The sequence below is a fragment of the Rhodnius prolixus genome, unplaced genomic scaffold, assembly GCF_049639745.1.
Source record: "Rhodnius prolixus isolate KJV_2025 unplaced genomic scaffold, Rpr scaffold_5, whole genome shotgun sequence".
NCBI lineage: Eukaryota > Metazoa > Arthropoda > Insecta > Hemiptera > Reduviidae > Rhodnius > Rhodnius prolixus.
Genome location: NW_027411624.1, coordinates 29,836,895 through 29,846,027, shown reverse-complemented (window position 1 = coordinate 29,846,027; position 9,133 = coordinate 29,836,895).

The window sequence follows — 9,133 nt, the reverse complement described above, 5'->3', positions numbered from 1 at the left end:
AACTTCATTTTTTCAAATGGGAAGGTGCGGTTTTTATTTCAGAAATAGATTCCTCAATTTTTTTAAAGACAAATTTACTTGAACGGTTTTTTTCTGTGAGCGATATTTTACAAGTTATGAATGAAAACATGATTCTTATAAGAAATTTCAAAATGATAATATTATAACGGTTTTTTGATTGAATAAGATGAAAAGTACTATTTTATTATAAATTTTACTCCTCATTAATGTTACAGATCATGCTCGAACTGGCCTCCACCATTAGAGATGCATAGACATGCTCTTTCCTGCCAATTGCCCTTACTGCCAAAGAAATAGATTCGAATTTAACCGAGTTACTGGCATCTATTATTCTCTGCTTTAGTTCATCTACAGATGCCATCCCGGCTTGATTCTGATACACCTAGATTTAGAAATGCTTTTAGGTAAGCAGAAATAAGGAAAGAAAGAAAAAAGTTATGAATAATCACCTTGTTTTTCAGGGATACCCAAAGGAAATAGTCCATAGGTGTCAAATCCGATGAGAGAGGTGGCCACTAAATCGCCCCCCGTGTCGATATAACACGCCCATCAAATTGCCTATCGAGATATCTCTTTACATGCCTTTTTCTAACGAGAAAAAGTCGTTATCCATATAGCTTGGGACACCCTGTATATAACAATAAAAATGTAATATTGAACTGATATTTTGAAAAAATTAAATAATTGATCATAAAAAATTATTTTACTCTCAATTAATTATTAATTAAAAAAAAAGTAGAATCTTCATTAACTTTAAATTACTTTCACTAATTTATTTAAAATTACGGACATAATATTGATTAAATATTTCTAACTTTGAAGTTAGTACATCAATATGATGGTAAAGATATTGCGAAATGCATAAGTTTTTTATGAAAATTTCATACTAGAATTAACAACTATTTGTGACTGTAATTAATTTTTAATTATTTTTGCCCAAAATATTAAAATTTGCTTTGAAATACGATGCTGATATAAATCAATAAAATTAGTATGACCTTGTAAAATAGTATGCAAACCAATATAATCATACTTTTATGTTGAAAATGATATTATTTGCATTTTTTGTTTATAAATTTACGAAATTATTTCGTAATTGTTTAAGATGTAGGTTCTGTGCCTGTTTTAGAATTTAAAAATCCATCAATTTATTTAACAAAGTTTAGTTTGAATCGAGTTTTGAGTTTTTAATAAAAATATATGATCTGTTATAATAAATAAAAAAATGCGATAAAAGGTCTTTCTTGTGCGCGCAGTTTAAAATTGTCAAATTTTGTTACGTTGATAAATTGAAGAGCTTGGTGCAAAAAGGAGTTATCTACAGTTTTTTAAAATTTTTAGTAGGGACAAAAAAAATCTAAATATGCTTTAAGATGTATTCCTTATGCTGTGCCTGCTGTAAGGATTAGTTAATATATTGTGATGGGGTCACTTGGGGCTCAATTTGAACTTTCTAGGGCATTTTTTTAAGCTTGCTATAAGCTGTGACGTTGCGTCAAGTAATGGCGGGGAGAACTGGAGCGGGTCCGTAAGGTGCTGCGGCCACCGGAGGGAAAAGAAATTAACGAAGTGGCAGAGAGAGAGAGAGGGGAGTTGAACGCATCAGTATTGTATTGGAGAGAGAGAGCGCCTGGTGGTTAGTCAGAGGAAAAAATTAGAGAGAGCGACCGAATTTAACGGGCCGACCCGCTTTTGAGTCTCTAACGAACAACGGTACTGAAGCTCGAGCAACCGAGCCACGACCCCGCAGACCCATCGGCGGAAGCAGGTGGCCGTACCGCACCCCCCCAGGTACTCTTGTCTGTGAAGTTACACCCCTAACCTATCAGGAACTGTCGGGAGTGACTAACCACCCCTAAATTGATTCTTACCCCGAATGTGGAGACAATTAGTTATTATTATTTTGTATGTTCTTTAAAAAGTATTTTCAGTTATTTTATATCATAAGACCATTAGGTGAAGGATCCTTCTGTTATGTATTTCTTTTGTACTATTTTCCCTTTTTTCGTTTTGGTCAATATAATTGTTCAAACTAAATGCCTAGTTATTGTTAACCTGTCTATTGTGATTGTGATCTGGTTCCTTGCTGGTCAACACTACTATCAGTGGTGTTACAAAGCAAAAGTTATTTTGCAGCTAACTCCTTTTTTTGCACCAAAAATCATAATTTTCAGTAAAACTTGGGTACATATTAAGTACTTTAGTCAACAGATTTGTTGTTTTTGAGCTTTTAAGTGGCATTTTGTGTCGTGTCGAAGCGAATGTTAGATATATTATTATGCCTGTCAAAAAGAAAAACTTATAATATCTACCCAATATAAACATTAAATTAACATAATTAAAAAATTGATTTCGTCATCTTTTCTGTTTGGAGCAAAAGAAAGTTATCTGCGGTAGAAAACTCATTTTTGCTTGCAAATCTAACTTAGGTTAGCGAATAAGTAATAATAAACGAGGCTGGATAAAGACTTGTTTGTGCACCAAAAGATGTAGAATTGAACATACATTAAGGGGGCGCCACTAAACACATTTTCTGAAAAAAATGTAGATAACTCCTTTTTGCAGCAAGCTCTTCAATTATAATTTTGTTTTTAAACAAAACAATGAGCATCTGGTTGTAACACACAGAAAATAGAGACCAAATGTAATCAAAGAATAGTTGAAAGAGGAATTTGGTAATAAACAAAGGTTTCACTTATACAACCATTAAGAACAAAACAAGCAAAAGAACTAAAATGAGGGTACTGGAGTTCTTCAGATAGTTGCAAGATTCGAACGGAAGTGTTGTGAGAATTGACGCCACAGTTTTAACGAACTTATGATTCTCTTTCTACTTTTCTCATGGTTGTAACTTATTCATATTCTTCAGATTCGGAATATTTGATCGACATTAATTCTCACCAACAAGATAGTTTGTTAAAAATTTAAATATTACCTTAGAATAGATTAGGTAGTCTAGAACTAGAAAGATTGCCTAGTCAGGCCTTACTGAAACTCTGGTTAAATCTTCCAAATCCGAGATCACGTTCTCGAGAGAACTTTAGAGTGTATGTGTGTGTTGTAGGTTTTAGAGAGAGTGTGAGTGATGAGGAGAGACGCTTATTCTCCCTCTTTGTCATTGTTTTTCACTTGACCCAGCTTTAGCCTCGCAAATTCGTCCAAATGTTTCAGTAACTTACATATTTGTGTTGATTCAAGTATTCGACAACACTTTGTATAAACCCAAAACATATAGATCACATCTCTTCTCGTTTTCTATCAGTCACTCTTTATTTGTACTAAAACGGACGCCTCTACTGATGACTATTTTATCGCCTGGAGCTTCTCTCACACAGCGTTTTTTTGATTGATTGGTTGTTTTATATTGGTAGGCCATCAGATACGCGTATTTGTCGTACATATAACTGGCATATAACATAAAGTTTAGGAGATCTGTACGTGCGTTTGTGTTGTGTATACTACATTGTCGCACTTGTTTACCGACGGGTATCCTACATAATGGGATTCCAGTAATGGGCGTTTACATCAAGAGATCATTCTAATTCTTTTAACGTAAATAACGTGAATCTTATGTGATTCGTGAATAAATATAAAAACCAAGTTATTTTCGGTTCATAATCTATTTTCCAATTTTGTATTAAAAATTGTATTTATTGAATTCGTGCTACATGAATTCTAATAACAAAGAAAACCACACTCGTGTTACATTTCCATTACTGAAATTAGAGCGATCTCTTGTACGCTGTTTAGAATCCTATATTTATAAAAACTGAAGACATATCTTGCGCTCAAAAGTAATTTTAGAGTTATAACGTGTGTTTTGAAAGCTGTAGATTTTTTTTATGGTGAAGAAAATTATATTTTAAAATTTATCTAAAATTGCCAGAATAGCTTCATGCAAGTGTCATTCATTACCGAGGGCCGTGGAAAGACGGGTAACGGCTCCGGCCGTTTTAAATTTCAGACGGGTGTTAATTCATCTCAAAAGAGCATGTTTTTAAACAAAGATTTTGTAGGGATCATTATACGAGGTCTGTAAATTAAGTATTGAGACTGATTTTTCTAAATTTTTTTATTCAAAAAGAATTACAATTCTATATTGTCACCTCCAAAATAACTTCCTTCTGAAGTCACACATCGCTGGAGAAGTTTCTTCCACTCCTCATAGCAGTGCTCGAACTCCGTTACTGGAATAGCCTTCAGCTGGTCGGTTACAACCGTTTGAATGTTTTCGACTGTCCCAAAATGAGTTCCCTTGGGGGTGATTTTTCCAACTTCGGGAAGAGAAAAAAGTCACAAGGACTCAAGTCAGGCGAATAAGGAGGCTGAGGAGCCACAGGAATGTTTTTACTGGCCAAAAACTCTGGTTTATTGAAATTGCTGTGTGACAAGGAGCATTATCGTGATGCAACACCCACTTGTTCTTGATGTTTTAGTCTTACACGAATGAACCTTTTTCTTAGTTTTTCAAGAACCTCTCGGTAAAAGTGTTGATTGACCGTTTGACCTTGAGGTAGAAACTCTTTGTGGATGATTCCGTGGATATCGAAAAAACAAATCAGCATGCATTTGATCTTCGACTTCATCATCCTTGCTTTTTTGTAAAGCTACGTCAAACACCCAAGACTCGTCACCAGTAATGACACGTTCCAGAAAAGGGGGTCATTTTCAAATGAATCCAAAAAGTCCGACCTGTAACCGACCAGCTGAAGGCTATTTCCAGTATCGGAGTTCGAGCACTGCTATGAGGAGTGGAATAAACGTCTCCAGCGCTGTGTGACTTCAGAAGGAAGTTATTTTGAAGGTGACAATATAGAATTGTAATTCTTTTTGAGTAAAAAAATGTTAAAAAATCAGTCTCATTACTTAATTTACAGACCTCGTAGGTAGCATTGTAGCATTTTCATAACAGATCTTAAGAAATGGATCATTCCTTAAAATTTTCACCTTAATTGATTATTTCCAATTATAGCTTCCTACAACTTAGTTTTTCCTTCGAGTTCTTTACTTTTTTATGTATAATACAGTGTTAAAGCTAATTTTATTCTTATTTCTGGCAGTGAGTTAAATGGACATTACTTGCAACGTGCCCATAATTATTGATTTTGGCATTTTCTCATACTTTCGCCATACGAGGGTCGTTTGAAAAGTCCGTGCAAAAATAAAAACTACTTAATTTTTTGGGGTAAACCTTTTTTATTTTTCAACATAGTCTCCTTTTAGGCTTATACACTTCGTCCAACGCTGCTCTAGTTTGTTGATCCCTTCCGAATAATAGGATTTGTCCAAGTCTGAAAAATAGCCATTTGTTTCTGCAATCACCTCCTCGTTTGAATAAAATCTTTTTCCCGCCAGCCATTTCTTCATATTGGGGAACAAATAGCAGTCCGAGGGAGCCAAGTCTGGAAAATAGGGGGGATGTGAAACGAGTTGGAACCCTATTTCCATTAATTTTGCGACCACAACTGCTGAGGTGTGAGCTGGTGCGTTGTCGTGATGGAAAAGGACTTTTTTGTGGGCCAATCGTGGGCGTTTTTCTTGCAGCTCGGTTTTCAAACGGTCCAATAACGATGAATAATATGCACCTGTAATAGTTTTACCCTTTTCCAGATAGTCGATGAGGATTATTCCTTGCTAATCCCAAAAGACAGTCGCCGTAATCTTTCCGGCCGAAGGAACGGTCTTCGCCTTTTTTGGCACAGATTGTTCTTTGGTCTCAGGAGTGTAGTGATGTATCCATGTTTCATGCACAGTGACGAAACGACGCTTAAAGTCCTGCGGATTCTTCTGGAACAGCTGCAAACCGTCCTTGCAACACTTCACACGATTTCGTTTTTGGTCAAGCGTGAGCAATCGCGGCACCCATCTTGCGGATAGCTTTGTCATGTCCAAATGTTGATGCAAAATATTATGTACCCGTTCATTCGAGATGCCCACAGCACTAGCAATCTCACGCACCTTCACTCTTCTGTCATCCATCACCATATCATGGATTTTATCAATGATTTCTGGAGTAGTAACCTCAACAGGGCGTCCAGAACGTTCAGCGTCACTTGTGCCCATATGGCCACTCCGAAAATTTTGAAACCACTTATAAACTGTTCTAATCGAAGGTGCAGAGTTACCATAATGTTTATCAAGCTTCTCTTTAGTCTCCTGAGGCGTTTTGCCTTTCATAAAGTAGTGTTTAATCAACACACGAAATTCTTTTTCGTCCATTTTTTGAAAATCACTCGACTTCCTCGATTTAAACGAATGCCAAACACAAAGAAATAGACCGATCTGACTGAAACTTGTTGTGTGTTCTTCCAAGAGATGCTACTAACTAAACATAACCTCGTATCAGTAAACAATTTGTTATAACCAAAATTGTTTGCGGCCAAAATGGGCCAATTTATCCAAAATATTTCATTAGAAATATTAAGTGAGCATCACTTTAACTTAAATTGGAAACCTAATTAACCAACAACTAGATTTTTTTATCATAGTCTAAAACTTTACTAAATGATCGTGTTACGTTTAGACGGGGGTTAAAAAGAATAAAGAGGGAAAACCTGTTGAAAGTTATATAACTCGTGATTATTTTGCGTGCCAGTCAATAAACTACTCTGGGTATAACTTTTGAGTTATTTAACTAGTTCTACCGCCAGCGGTAAAGTGTGCATTTAGAAAACTTACACGAAATAGCTAAACTTAACTTTAATTAACTGTCCAAGTCCAACAGTTAACAAATATACTGATGTTAATAACATATACGACGTAACTATAACCAAGTGATTAAAAACTGCAATAATAGTCGTCCATGCTAATTTTCACCATAATCTCAAAATACAGTCTGTTTTGTTATTACTACGGTTTCAAATTCATAAATGGTGGTGAGTGGGGCAAATTTGAACAGAATTTACATTTTCTTTAACAGAGGTCACAGAATCGTATTATTGAACCTTTTTATCTTGTTTTCTACAACTTTCAAGTCTTCTTAACAGATCTATATCAATAAACAGTTGGTACTTTACATACTTATCTATATAATTTTTTAATTTAAACATTTTTGTGTCAAATGTTGATATCTGCCCCACTGGTGAGGTACCTCTGAACGCAATATAATAAAATAGAAAGAAATGATATTACTTTACTCTGAATCTACCTTCTATCAGTTATTTCTCTCGACTACTACATTACTTTCTCTGTTTAAACCTCAGAAATCTAGTTCAAAAATCAAGAATGACTCAGTTCGGGATGTTGTACCCGAAGTGTGATGGGTTTAGGAAGTTTGAACAAAATATTCCGTTTTGTTGCGCTTCTTAATGGTAGGTTCGGACCACTTTCCCCTTCTCTGCGATTAAACAAAAAAAAAAAGTCACAAACTTGCAGGTCGGTAGGGGCACATTTTAACTGTGATGTTGAAATGTGCCCCCTCTCCTACCATAAAAGAAAATATAATATCCAACACTTTTTGCAAGCAAATAGACTTTAGTAAATACTAGATTTAACCCATTTTTTCCCAGTGTTCCATTTTTGGAACGTGAATTTTTTCTGTAAAACTAGCAGGTCTGAGCATGCTCTGAGCGTGCGATCATGTTCTGGTTTGTTTTTGGAAACCTTTAGGATTGGGGTCAGTGTAGTGTGCAGAAGAGATCATTGTACTTTTGGTTTTTAGCGAGATAAGTGCGGATTATTAAACCTCATTTTTGTTGCCCGTTATGTCTGAAAGAAGGTAAGACAATTTAACTATTTAACATTTTATTTCTTTTATTATTTTATTTCTTTTTATTCAATTATAGTTTAATAATTTGAATAGAAAGTGTTTGAATCAATTTAAACTTATTTTCAATTTTTTATGGCTACATAAATACAAATGTTCCAATTCTGGAACACTAGGCTCTAATGTCACTTTTGTTTCTGTCAATTTAATTTTCATTCTAAGGTTGATTTTTCCATTTTTTATTTATTATAGGTTTGGAACCGCGGAGAAATTAATTTCTCTTCTTGAAGAAGACAAAAATTTCGCTTCAGCAGAAATTTATTTACTGCCACCTGACGATGGAATGGAAAGTGATAAGGATAGTGGGGATGAAGATGTTGGGGGAACAATAAACAATTTGTCTGGCCGACAACTTAGAAGTGAAGCTGAAGTTGAAATTGTTCGTATTGAAGAAAGCCTACCTGAGAAGGAAAATGAAGAAGAATTTACTTCCAAAAAGAAAACCGAAGTCAGGAATTGGGTGAAGTCTGATATAATGGCAGCTAAAATCCCTTCAAAGAGATTAACTCAGCCATACAGTTTCATTTCTGAAGCAAACTGGGGGGCCGAATATCTATTCGTTCAAAGAAATGGTGGTGGCCATTGTTTATTTTCTTCATTGATGCATCCACTCAAAATGCTTGGCAATACCATAGAAGAAATAATCCAAATTCACTTGATTATTTACATTTCAAAAGAAAAATAGTTCAAACTTATCTAAGGAAATATGCTAATTTACCGGCTGGTGGCGGAAGGCCAAAAACATCAAAAGAGATATTAAGCCGTACACCTGAAGGAGTGAGATTTGATGAAAAAGATCATTGGTTGACTGCAGCAGCAAACCAAGGCAGATGTGCTATTTGTAAGAAAAATACCACTAAATTATGTGAGAAATGTAAGGTTAGATTGCATTTAAATTGTTTTAAAAGTTATCACACCACTCTTTGTAAATAATATTATTTCAAATACAATTAATTGTTGTAAATTTGCGTTTTCATAAAAAAATCCCTTTTCTACTATTGAAAGTTTAGTAACCTAACCAAACCCCTTTATATGCCTGGTGTTCCAAAAAAGGAACACCTGTTTTTACGATAACTATGGACAATTTTTAATTAAAAAAAGTATAGAACACTTATTTTGGGTCAATAAAACAACAGAAACATGAAATTTAAAAAATTATTTGAAAAAAAATAATTCGGGCAAAAATGGGTTAAGAATACGAATTCCAAATGTTAATATGAACTAACACTACTTACACCTTGTCCACTACAATCTTCACCAATACACTTCCCGAAGATGCAACAAAAATTTTACTTCCACCTTACAAAATATAACATTCCTCAATTCTGACTTTACAAAACAATGAAA